Source organism: Macaca fascicularis, chromosome X, assembly GCF_037993035.2.
Source record: "Macaca fascicularis isolate 582-1 chromosome X, T2T-MFA8v1.1".
Lineage (NCBI taxonomy): Eukaryota > Metazoa > Chordata > Mammalia > Primates > Cercopithecidae > Macaca > Macaca fascicularis.
Window position 1 is genome coordinate 83,411,973 of NC_088395.1, and position 13,725 is coordinate 83,425,697.

At 37.3% G+C, this 13,725-nt stretch overlaps 1 long non-coding RNA gene across 2 annotated transcripts in view; it reads right to left on the reverse strand.

The window, feature by feature from the left end:
- Positions 1-13,725, reverse strand: part of LOC135969035 (uncharacterized) — a 175,206-nt gene that overhangs the window by 119,245 nt on the left and 42,236 nt on the right. The gene's annotated exons all lie outside the window — the stretch shown is intronic.

Below are 13,725 nucleotides of genomic sequence, written 5' to 3' on the forward strand. Positions count from 1 at the left end.
TGTATACTTCTGCCATGTTGCTGTGCTGCACCCATCAACTCGTCAGCACCCAACTACTCGTCATTTACATCAGGTATAACTCCCAATGCAATCCCTCCACCCTCCCCCCTCCCCATCATAGGCCCTGGTGTGTGATGTCCCCCTTCCCGAGTCCAAGTGATCTCATTGTTCAGTTCCCACCTATGAGTGAGAAAACGCCATGTTTGGTTTTCTGCTCTTGCAATAGTTTGCTAAGAATGATGGTTTCCAGCTGCATCCATGTCCCTACAAAGGACACAAACTCATCATTTTTTATGGCTGCATAGTATTCCATGGTGTATATGTGCCACATTTTCTTAATCCAGTCTGTCACTGATGGACATTTGGGTTGATTCCGAGTCTTTGCTATTGTGAATAGTGCCGCAATGAACATACGTGTGCATGTGTCTTTATAGCAGCATGATTTATAATCCTTTGGGTATATACCCAGTAATGGGATGGCTGGGTCATATGGTACATCTAGTTCTAGATCCTTGAAGAATCACCATACTGTTTTCCATAATGGTTGAACTAGTTTACAATCCCACCAACAGTGTAAAAGTGTTCCTATTTCTCCACATCCTCTCCAGCACCTGTTGTTTCCTGACTTTTTAATGATCGCCATTCTAACTGGTATGAGATGGTATCTCATTGTGGTTTTGCTTTGCATTTCTCTGATGGCCAGTGATGATGAGCATTTTTTCATGTGTCTGTTGGCTGTATGAATGTCTTCTTTTGAGAAATGTCTGTTCATATCCTTTGCCCACTTTTTGATGGGGTTGTTTGTTTTTTTCTTGTAAATTTGTTTGAGTTCTTTGTAGGTTCTGGATATTAGCCCTTTGTCAGATGAGTAGATTGCAAAAATGTTCTCCCATTCTGTAGGTTGCCTGTTCACTCTGATGGTAGTTTCTTTTGCTGTGCAGAAGCTCTTTAGCTTAATGAGATCCCATTTGTCAATTTTGGCTTTTGCTGCCGTTGCTTTTGGTGTTTTAGACATGAAGTCTTTGCCCATGCCTATGTCCTGAATGGTACTACCTAGGTTTTCCTCTAGGGTTTTTATGGTATTAGGTCTAACATTTAAGTCTCTAATCCATCTTGAATTAATTTTCGTATAAGGAGTAAGGAAAGGATCCAGTTTCAGCTTTCTACTTATGGCTAGCCAATTTTCCCAGCACCATTTATTAAATAGGGAATCCTTTCCCCATTTCTTGTTTCTCTCAGGTTTGTCAAAGATCAGATGGCTGTAGATGTGTGGTATTATTTCTGAGGACTCTGTTCTGTTCCATTGGTCTATATCTCTGTTTTGGTACCAGTACCATGCTGTTTTGGTTACTGTAGCCTTGTAGTATAGTTTGAAGTCAGGTAGTGTGGTGCCTCCAGCTTTGTTCTTTTGACTTAGGATTGTCTTGGAGATGCGGGCTCTTTGTTGGTTCCATATGAACTTTAAAGCAGTTTTTTCCAATTCTGTGAAGAAACTCATTGATAGCTTGATGGGGATGGCATTGAATCTATAAATTACCTTGGGCAGTATGGCCATTTTCACGATATTGATTCTTCCTATCCATGAGCATGGTATGTTCTTCCATTTGTTTGTGTCCTCTTTGATTTCACTGAGCAGTGGTTTGTAGTTCTCCTTGAAGAGGTCCTTTACATCCCTTGTCAGTTGGATTCCTAGGCATTTTATTCTCTTTGAAGCAATTGTGAATGGAATTTCATTCATAATTTGGCTCTCTGTTTGTCTGTTACTGGTGTATAAGAATGCTTGTGATTTTTGCACATTAATTTTGTATCCTGAGACTTTGCTGAAGTTGCTTATCAGCTTAAGGAGATTTTGGGCTGAGACAATGGGGTTTTCTAAATATACAATCATGTCATCTGCAAAGAGGGACAATTTGACTTCTTCTTTTCCTAACTGAATACCCTTGATTTCTTTCTCTTGCCTGATTGCCCTAACCAGAACTAACATTTTTAAAGAAAAGAATTTTCAACACAGAATTTCATAACCAGCCAAACTAAGCTTCTTAAGTGAAGGAGAAATAAAATCTTTTACAGATAAGCAAATGCTGACAGATTTTGTCACCACCAGGCCTGCCATACAAGAGCTCCTGAGGAAGCACTAAACATAGAAAGGAACAACTAATACAAGTCACTGCAAAAACATGCCGAATTGTAAAGACCATCAAAGCTAGGAAGAAATTCAATCAACTAATGAGTAAAATAACCAGCAAAGATAATAATGACAGGATCAAATTCACACATAACAATATTAACCTTAAATGTAAATGGGGTAAATGGTCCAATTAAAAAACACAGACTGGCAAATTGCATAGAGTCAAGACCCATCAGTTTGTTGTATTCAAGAGACCCATCTCACATGCAGAGACACACATAGTCTCCAAATAAAGAGATGGAGGAAGATCTACCAAGCAAATGGAAAACAAACAAAAAAAAAAAAGCAGGAGTTGCAATCCTAGTCTCTGATAAAACAGACTTTAAACCAACAAAAATCAAAAGAAACAAAGAAGGCCATTACATCATGGTAAAGAGATCAATTCAACAAGAAGAGCTGATTACCCTAAATATATATGCACCCAATACAGGAGCACCCAGATTCATAAAGCAAGCCCTTAGAGACTTACAAAGAGACTTAGACTCCTGCACAACAATAATGGGAGACTTTAACACCCCGCTGGCAACATTAGACAGATAAATGTGGCAGAAAGTTAACAAGGATATCCAGGAATTGAACCCCACTCTGCACCAAGCAGATCTAACAGACATCTACAGAACTCTCCACCCCAAATTAACAAAATGTACATTATTCTCAGAACCACATCACACTTATTCCAAAATTGACCACATACTAGGAACTAAAGCACTCCCCAGCAAATATAAAATAAAAGAAATTATAACAAACTGTCTCTCAGACCACAGGGCAATCAAACAAGAACTCAGGATTAAGAAACTCACTCAAAACTGCTCAGTTACATGGAAACTGAACCACCTGCTCTGGGATGACTACTGGGTACATAATGAAATGAAGGCAGAAATAAAGATGTACTTGGAAACCAAAGAGAACAAAGATACAACATACCAGAATCTCTGGGACACATTTAAAGCAGTGTGTATAAGGAAATTTATGGCACTAAATGCCCACAGGAGAAAGCAGGAAAGATTTAAAATTGACATCCTAATGTCACAATTAAAAGAACTAGAGAAGCAAGAGCAAACACATTCAAAAGCCAGCAGAAGGCAAGAAATAACAAAGATCAGAGCAGAACTGAAAGAGATAGAGACACAAATAACCCTTCAAAAAATCAATGAATCCAGGAGCTCGTGTTTTGAAAAGATCAATAAAATTAATAGACCACTAGCAAGACTAATGAAGAAGAAAAGAGAGAAGAATCAAATAGATGCAATAAAAAATGATAAAGGGGATATCACCACTGATCCCACAGAAATACAAACTACTCTCAGAGAATACTATAAACACCTTTATACAAATAAACTAGAAAATCTACAAGAATTGGATAAATTCCTGGACGCATACACCCTCCCAAGACTAAACCAGGAAGATGTTGAATCCCTGAATAGACCAATAGCAGGCTCTGAAATTGAGGCAATAATAGCCTACCAACCAAAAAAAGTCAAGGACCAGACGGATTCACAACCAAATTCTACCAGAGGCACAAAGAGGAGCTGCTACCATTCCTTCTGAAACTATTCCAATCAACAGAAAAATAAGGAATCCTCCTTGACTCGTTTTATGAGGCCAGCATCATCCTGAAACCAAAGCCTGGCAGAGACACAACACAAAAAGAGAATTTTAGACCAATAGCTCTGATGAACATTGATGCAAAAGTCCTCAATAAAATACTGGCAAACCAAATCCAGCAGCATATCAAAACGCTTATCCACCTTCATCAGATTAGCTTCATCCCTGAGCTGCAAGACTGGTTCAACATATGCAAATCAATAAGCGTAATCCATCATATAAACAGAACCGAAGACAAAAACCACATTATTATCTCAATAGATGCAGAAAAGGCTGTTGACAAAATTCAACAGTCCTTTATGCTACAAATTCTCAATAAACTAGGTATTGATGGGAAGTATCTCAAGATAATAAGAGCTATTTATGACAAACCCACAGCCAATATCATACTGGATGGGCAAAAACTGGAAGCATTCCCTTTGAAAACTGTCAAAAGACAGGGATGCTCTCTCGCAGCACTCCTATTCAACATAGTGTTGGAAGTTCTAGCCAGGGCACTCAGGCAGGAGAAAGAATTAAAGTGTATTCAATTAGGAAAAGAGGAAGTTAAATTGTCCCTGTTTGCAGATGACATGACTGTATATTTAGAAAACCCCATCATCTCAGCCCAAAGTCTCCTTAACCTGATAAGCAACTTTAGCAAAGTCTCAGGATACAAAATCAATGTGCAAAAATCACAAGCATTCCTGTACGCCAGTAACAGACAAACAGAGAGCCAAATCATGGTGAACTCCCTTTCACAATCGCTTCAATGAGAATAAAATACCTAGGAATCCAACTGACAAGGGTTGTGAAGGACCTCTTCAAGGAGAACTACAAACCACTGCTGAACAAAATAAAAGAAGACACAAACAAGTGGAAGAACATTTCATGCTCATGGATAGGAAGAATCAATATCATGAAAATGGCCATACTGCCCAAGGTAATTTATAGATTCAATGCCCTCCCCATCAAGCTACCAACGACTTTTTTCACAGAATTGGAAGAAACTACTTTAAAGTTAATATGTAAACAAAGGAGAACCCACATTACCAAGACAATTCTAAGTCAAAAGAACAAAGCTGGAGGCATCATGCTACCTGACTTCAAACTATACTACAAGGCTACAGTAACCAAAATAGCATGGTACTTGTACCAAAACATAGATATAGACCAATAGAACAGGACAGAGCCCTCAGAAATAATACCATGCATCTACAACCATCTGATCTTTGGCAAACCTGAAAAATACAAGCAATGGGGAAAGGATTCCCTATTTAATAAATGGTTCGGGGAAAACTGACTAGCCATACGTAGAAAGGTGAAACTGGATCCTTTCCTTACTCCTTATGTCAAAATTAATTCAAGGTGGATTAAAGACTTAAATGTTAGACCAAAAACCATAAAAACCCTAGAAGAAAACCTAGGCAATACCATTCAGGACATAGGAATTGGAAAGGACTTCCTGACTATAAAACCAAAAGCAATGGCAACAAAAGCCAAAATTGACAAAAGGGATCTAATTAAACTAAAGAGCTTCTGTACAGCAAGAGAAACTACCATCAGAGTGACAGACAATCTACAGAATGGGAGAAAATGTATACAATCTACCCATCTGACAAAGGGCTAATATCCAGAATCTACAAAGAACTTAAACAAATTTACAAGAAAATATCAAACAATCCCATCAAAAAGTGGGTGAAGAAGATGAACAGACACTTCTCAAAAGAAGACATTTATGAGCCTACAGACACATGAAAAAATGCTCATCCATCACTCGTCATCAGAGAAATGCAAATCAAAACCACAATGAGACACCATCTCACACCAGTTACAATGGTGATCATTAAAAAGTCAGGAAACAACAGGTGCTGGAGAGGATGTGGAGAAATAGGAACATCTTTACACTGCTGGTGGGACTGTAAACTAGTTCAACCATTGTGGAAGACAGTGTGGTGATTCCCCAAGGATCTAGAACTAGAAATACTATTTGACCAAGCAATCCCATTACTGGGTATATACCCAAAGGATGATAAATCATCCTGCTATAAAGACACATTTACACGTGTGTTTATTGCGGTACTATTCACAATAGCAAAGACTTGGAACCAACCCAAATGTCCATCACTGACAGACTGGATTAAGAAAATGAGGCACATATACACCATGGAATACTATGCAGCCATAGAAAAGGATCAGTTCATGTCATTTGTAGGGACATGGATGCAGCTGGAAACCATCATTCTTAGCAAACTATCGCAAGAACAGAAAACCAAACACCGCATGTTCTCACTCATAGGTGGAAATTGAACAATGAGAACACTTGGACACAGGAAGGGGAACATCACACACTGGGGCCTGTTGCGGGGTGGGAGCAGGGAGGAGGGATAGCATTAGGAGATATACCTAATGTAAATGACGAGTTAATGAGTGAAGCACACCAACACGGCACAAGATACATATGTAACAAACCTGCACGTTGTGCACATGTACCCTAGAACATAAAGTATAATAAAAAAAATAATAATAATTAAAAAGCGGATCATGTTGGCACATGCCTATAGTCTCAGCTACTTGGGAGGCTGAGGCAGGAGGACTGATTGCTTGAGCCTGGGAGATCAAGGCTGTAGTGAACTAGGATCACAGCACTGCACTCCAGCCTGGGTGACAGAGTGAGACCCTGTCCCAAAAAAACTAAAATAAAAATTCTTCCAGCTCTGAGAACCTTGATCCAATATAAATGTCTTAAGGTAACTTTTTACAGTTATGTTTTTAGAATACATATGTACACACACACACACACACACACACCAATAAGATTTTCCCAGGCAATTTCCCAAGAATTTTTCAGGAATTTTCTGAGGAAAATTCCCTCCATGTATCCTCCTTTGAAGCTTATATTTCAGCATCCCAAAGTTCTAAATCATTATCACCTAAGGTTTTCTGGGCAGCAAATGTCAGCTATTACAAGGCTTCCTTTATTCTGAAATAAGTCACTTTACTATCTACTCAGGAATGTTGATCTTGCAGAGAACTCCAGACAAAACTCAGATTGTCACATCTACTGTCATAATCATCAGGGTGCTCACCAGACAGGTAAAATGGCTGTCTGGTGAGTACCTTGGAAATACACAAAATGTCTGAGCCTATAACTGCAGGAATTGAGAAACATCATGTAGAAAACTGACCTCTGTTGCTTGAAACAAATCAAAGATATCAAGGGTATAATTGCACAAGTTGGAAAACTATTAAAAATTTATAGTATTGTTGCCTTTATGAAATACTATTAGTGTTTTTCCATTGAGTAATGTCAAGGAAAAATGAACATTTACACCACGTGGTAAACATTGTGCTCTGGTTATCAAAGCATTTGTAGGAGATAGCTTTGGTAATGGAGCCTCTGTGTTCTCCTCTGAATCCTCACCACGGCTATGGGACTGAATGCCATTAAATAGCTATAGTGATCAAACAAATTTTAATAAAATGAATCTTCTGCTTAAGATGGCTAGACAGAGATGAAGACAGCTTGAATCACCCTTGAATTGCTGTCAAAAAAATATTGCTTCATCTGGCTTCTCTCCCACCCTGTGGGTTTAGGTCAGTTACCTGGAACTTTAATGACTATCAGGAGCAAATCTTGGCTCAGACAGAAAGATGGAGATTTGGAAGGATTTTTGAAATGAAAACACAGATTTTGTTGTTTGCATAGTATAACCTAATTGTATTACCCCTTTCAAATCTCCAAAATGTCTTTCTGTTTTTACTTCCTTTGTTTTTATTGAGTTGTAGAAAGAGTTCTCTCTCTCTCTCTCTCTCTCTCTCTCTCCCCCCCTTCTTCCTGCAATAATGAAAATAACTCAACTGCTCTGGTCAGCCAACTAAACTTCCTTGCATAATTATGTATGAGAAATGGAAACTACTTCTCCTCAATTAAACATAAATTATTTCAGAAAAGACAAACCACAATTTGACCACTTGAGGCTCCCCAGCTAACAGTGGGCCTTAAAATAATTTTTTTTTATTTTTAAAATTTCATTAGCTTTAGGGTGCAAGTGGTTTTTGGTTACATGGATAAATTGTATAGTGATGAAATCTGGAATTTTAGTGGCCCCATCACCTGAATGGTGTACATTGTATCCAACACGTTTTTCATCACTCACTCTCCTCTCACCTTCCCTCCTTCTTTGTCTCCGGTGTCCATTATACCACTCTGTATGCCTTTGCATACTCATAGCTTATCTCCTACTTATAAGTAAGAACATGAGGTATTTAGTTTTCTATTCCTGAGTTACTTCACTTAGGATAACGTCCTCCAGTTCCATCCAAGTTGCTTCAAAATATACTATTTGATTATTTTTTATGGATGAGTAGTATTCCATTCTGTATATATACCATATTTGCTTTATCCACTCATCAGTTGATGGAAACTTAGGTTGGTTCCATATCTTTCCAATTGTGAATAAACATATGTGTGCAGGTGTCTTTTTTATATAAAGACTTTTTTCCCTTTAAGTAGATATTCAGTAGTGGGATTGTTACATCAAATGGTAGATCTACTTTTAGTTTTTTGAAAATTATCCATACTATTTTCCATAAAGTTTGTACTAATTTCTATTCCCACTCGCAGTTTATAAGCGCTCCCGCATTACCACATTCATGCAAACATTTATTGTTTTGGGTTTTTAATAATGGCCATTCTGGTTCAAGTAAGATGGTTTTCTCATTGTGGTTTTAATTTGTATTTCCCTGATGATTAGTTATATTGAGTATTTTTTCATATGTCTGTTGGCCATTTGTATATCTTCTTGTGAGGAATGTCTGTTCATGTCACTTGCCTGTTTCTTAATGGGATTATTTGATTTCTCTTGCTGCTTTGTTTAAGATTTTGCATATTAATCCTTTTTCAGATGCCTAGTTTACAGATATTTTCTCCCATTCTGTAGGTTGTCTGTTTACCTGTTGTTTATTTCTTTTGCTGTGCAGAAGCTTTTTAGTTTAATTGGGTCCCATTTATTTATTGTCGTTTTTGTTGCATTTGCTTTTGGGGACTTCGTTATAAATTCTTTGCCTATGGCAATGTCCAGAAGTGTTTTTCCTAGATTTTTTCTAGAATTTCTGTGGTTTGAAGTTTAAGTCTTTAATCCATCTTGAGTTAATTTCTATATGAGTGAGAGATGGATTTAAAGAGTCAATATCATGAAAATGACCATAATGATCAAAGAAATCTACAGATTCAACTCAATTTCAATCAAAATATCAACCCTGTTTTTCACAGAATTAGAAAAATAAAAAAGACCATAAAATGCACAGGGAATCAAAAAAGAACCCAAATTGCCAAACTAATCCTAAATAAAAAGAACAAATCTGGAGGCATTAAAATTACCTGACTTCAAATTATACTACAAAGCTTTAGTAACCAAAACAGCATGGTACTAGTATAAATGTAGACATATAGACCAATGAAACAGAATAGAGAACCCAGAAAGTCAAATACTTATTACCAACTGATCTTCAACAACGCAGACAAAAATATACACTGGGGAGACATTCTATTCAACAAATGGTGCTGGGGAAATCAGATAGCCACATGTGGAAGAAAAATAGTATTTTAAAAAATAGCAAACTTGACCTCTGCCATAGATGTTCACTCCCATTTCATTTTTGCTAACCCCATTATCTTGCAAAGAAACCCAGAATATGACATAATGCTCATATCTGGACATTTGAAAAATATATTTGAGGTCTGTCATCACTATTTGGCCATAAATTAAAGGCAAGCTGGAGTCACAAGTAACAGCCCTATTGTGAATGCCTGTGAAGCAGTGCAAAATAAAAGTAGTTGTCCATAACCAACAGTCTTTTTCCAGTACAAGACATGACTGAAATGCTTCCAGCATAAATTTCGAGCAGATTTCTTTGAATACTAAGTCCTCCAAAGACTTCCCAAAGGGCTATTACTAAGTCAGTGAATTTAGTTCTCTCTGTGTCCAGCTGCAATTCCTCTAGTGGATATTATCTTGATATTACAAAAAAAGGAACTTGACTCTTAAAGCCTGCTTTTCTGGATATCAATGGTTCTGAGTTTATGTGGCATGAAATCCTGTCTAGCAAGGCTTTCAAAACCAAAAAAAAAAAAAGGCCATAGATTTGGGTATCTAAAGTAGGGTCTTATCCAATATGTTGCTGAATATTTCCAATTACTATGCATATTGTGTTAGGAAGAAGAGGGTGATCCATAAAAGTATTTTTATCTATGATTTCATATATTTAACTTTACCAAGAGGTAAAAAGGTGACTAAGATGAGAAGGAAGCCTAACAGACCTAAGTCCTGAGCTGCCATTCAACAATAGGACTCATTGTTGGTGGAAATACTAGACCCTGAATAACAACAACAACACATTTTTATTGAGCTTTAGCTGTGAATCTGCGCTGTTTTCAATGGATGCAGGAAATCAATAGACACAGTCATGTTTCCTCAAGGAGCTCTTACAATTCACTAACCCTACTGACACTCATATTTGTGCTTTCCTAACACTGTGTTTACAGGACAACTAAACATTTTAGAGGTTGTATTGTCAAATGCATATTTATTATGAATGCCCCTTGTGCTGGGTTGTGGGATCTTTGAGGGCAGTTCTTTACATTTAAGTTTCCATTATACCTAACAAATATAGTGGATACCCACTGAGATATGTTTGAATGAATCAAAAAATTAGCAAATAAAAGACATATATGAATTACATAAAACAAAATCAAAAATTAGTCAAGGTTGAAAGCTTCTAATGTCATCTTCTTCCAAGGTACTCTCCATACTTCTATCAGAGTAAACTTTCCCACAAATACAATCACATTACTGCCATAATTAAATAGGTCTGCATTGCTTTGGGGACAAAATCATGAATCTCTTAAGCATAGTATACAGTCATCCATGACTTGCTCTCTGCCTGCCTCATCTCTCACCATATCATGGGTTGTACTATTATAACCATGGTTAACTCTCTGACTACACCATAAGTTTTTTTAGGATAAAGATCTTGTCTAATTTATCTGTATGGCATCGGTTCCCCAAACAGGGTGTCTTAATACTTACAAAATATTATCTATGTACCAGACCACTCCAATGACACTGGAATGCTACTACACATTTAATTATTTTCATCCCTTATACAAATTTGCCAGATAAACAATTCCATATGCCTCTTTATGAGTTAGTAAACTCAGGGTCTTTTCCTGGGTGTCCTGCTATTTATTTGAATGTATATATGCCTGTGTCTTTATTCATAGAAGAAAAATAATATCACCTGTACTTTATACCTGACATAGTGTTCTAAGATGATATACTTTCTGGAATAAGATAGGGCAGTGGTCCCCAATCTTTTTGGCACCAAGGACCAGTTTTGTGGAAGACAATTTTTCCATGGACAAGGGAGTGGGGAACGGGTTCAGGATGAAATTGTTCCACCTTAGATCATCAGGCATTAGTTAGAATCTCATAAGGAGCACACAACCCAGATCCCTTGCATCTGCAATTCACAATAGGGTTCACGCTCCTATGAGAATCTAATGCTGCTGATCTGACAGGAGGCAGAGCTCAGATGGTAATGCTTGCTCACTCACCACTCACCTCCTGCTGTGCAGCCTGGTTCCTAACAGGCCAGGAACCGGTGCCAGTTTAGTTCGTGGCCCAGAGGTTGGGGACCTCTGAGATAGGTTATATATAAATACCCATGTGCACAAGTGTTATAATAAGCAAATGTTATCAATGTGACGTGGTAGTTATAATAATAATTTCTATAAATTGTACTAAGTCTAGAGTCAGGTTGGCTGGATTTAAATCTTGACTCAGCCACCTGCAATCAGGCACTATCTTTTCCTCACTTTCTTTATCTGTAAGGTAGAGATAATAATTGTACCTATTTCTTTGGGTTGTGTTGAAGAATAAATGAGTAAATTTATGTAAAATAATTAGAATATTACCTGGCACATAGTAGATACTCAACAAATGTTAGGCATTTTACTCCAGTAATCTGTAGCTTGATTGTGGCAGCAGCTATCAAATTATCCATCAAATAAAGATATCAGCTATACACATCTGATGGCTGCCCAAGCCCTAAGAGCTAAACCCTAGCATGCTCAGAGATGGACTTGCCTCTAAATTCTATCCCCAACCCTAAAATGTAATATATATGGCCAACTCTTATGAACTTTCCAAACACTTAAGGTATGCCACCTGGTACTCAAGACTGAATACATTTTTATTTATTTGGAAACTGTGAATTTGCTCCAGTAACCAAGGACAATTCCAAGTTTATATATTTCCATGAAAAATGTGAGAGCCAACTCCCCCCAAGTAGGTGTGATATAAGGGGTTCCCCAAAACCTGTTTCCAAGTAAATCCCTACTGAAATTATCTGGCCCCACTGGTCTCCTGCCTGATGAGAAAACCAATTGTTAGAGCCCTCTTTAATCATAACAGCTCCAGAGAATGAAAGGGTGGGGAGAATTTTCACATACTTTTTATGTTTATTGCTTCTTAAAGTTTTAAATAGAGTAACTCAGTTCCCTTGAGCCAGTTCAGCGAGGAGTATATCATGAAAGTTTCCCAAGTCCAGTTAAGAAGATATCATAGCGAATTTGATTTGGAAAGGAAGTCAAGAAGAGAGAGGAAGGGATGTACACAGAAAGTAAATGTGTTTGACCTTACACATTTGAATTTACAGGGTAGGTTGAACCAGTAACCTTTATTGATCATAAAGCCACAGACTCATAAGGATAAAAGATTTTTGCCATGTCTCAAAACAAAAGAGAACTTAAAAAAGTAAACTGAAGGCAGGGTGGGAGCTAGCGGTGATTTTAAAGGGATGAAAGAAATTTAAGTCCTATTTTAAATGCTGGAAGAATAAACCTGGAAAGGGAAAGGAATACATCAAATGACTTCCTCTGCCAAAACCAATCCAAAGGTGAGATCCAAAGATGAGAGTTCACTCTGCCAGCATAACTCTAACTGTCTCATCCCCATACCAGTCACTCATCTGCCAGTAGATAGGGTAACATCATCTTGATTTCCAGCAGTCTGTTAAAGTAAAATTTATGATGCTTGCAGAGAATTCTAAGTGTATTTTTAGTATGTATTTTCTCTACCCTCCTCTGACACATTTATTTCTAATGTTATTTTTAAAATGAGCTATTTCAGTTGCTTCTTCAGATCACACACAATTCCCAATAACTAATTTTGAATTTTTCATCTGGTTCCAGGAATGAGCCAGTGCCCAACAGAGAACTCATATTGCTCTTGGAAAACTGCAGTCTCCCAAAAGAGGAGTGTAGCATGAACCTCCAATTCATCAGTCCACTGGACCTCTCTAGGAAGAGTTAATAGGCCTAGATAGAAAATATGAGGCATATTGCAAGCCCAAAACTTCTCAGACTTTCAATTCAGAATCATTCCTTTTGAACTTCTACAGTCCCAGAGGATGAATATGTCCAATTCTACAACTCTTTTCAACTTTGCTTATGGTTAACATGGACCATCAAATAAACCATTTTAATTAAACAAATTAGATGTCTCTAGCAAGGAAAGAGTTGACTTAGTTATACAAACAGTCGAATTCATTTTTCAAGTGAATCTAACAAAATTAAGTCAATTTGGTCAAGGAAACATCCTGCTAGCCAATGCAAAATACTACTTCATTCAAATAGATAATTCAGTCTACTAGGTCAGTTCTGCCTCATAACTAATTAATTCAGTATAACTACTTGTCAGTTCTATCAATCAATCAATTTATTTACTATATCAAGCAAGCATATTTACCAGATATATTCACTCCATTAAATAAACTGATAAGAATAGACAGAAATACTGGGGGGAGGGGGCAGAGAGCTCCTGAAAGATTTTCACATATAACATAAGAGTTTGCTGTTTTTTCTGGTATATGTTAAATGTGCCAAGCCA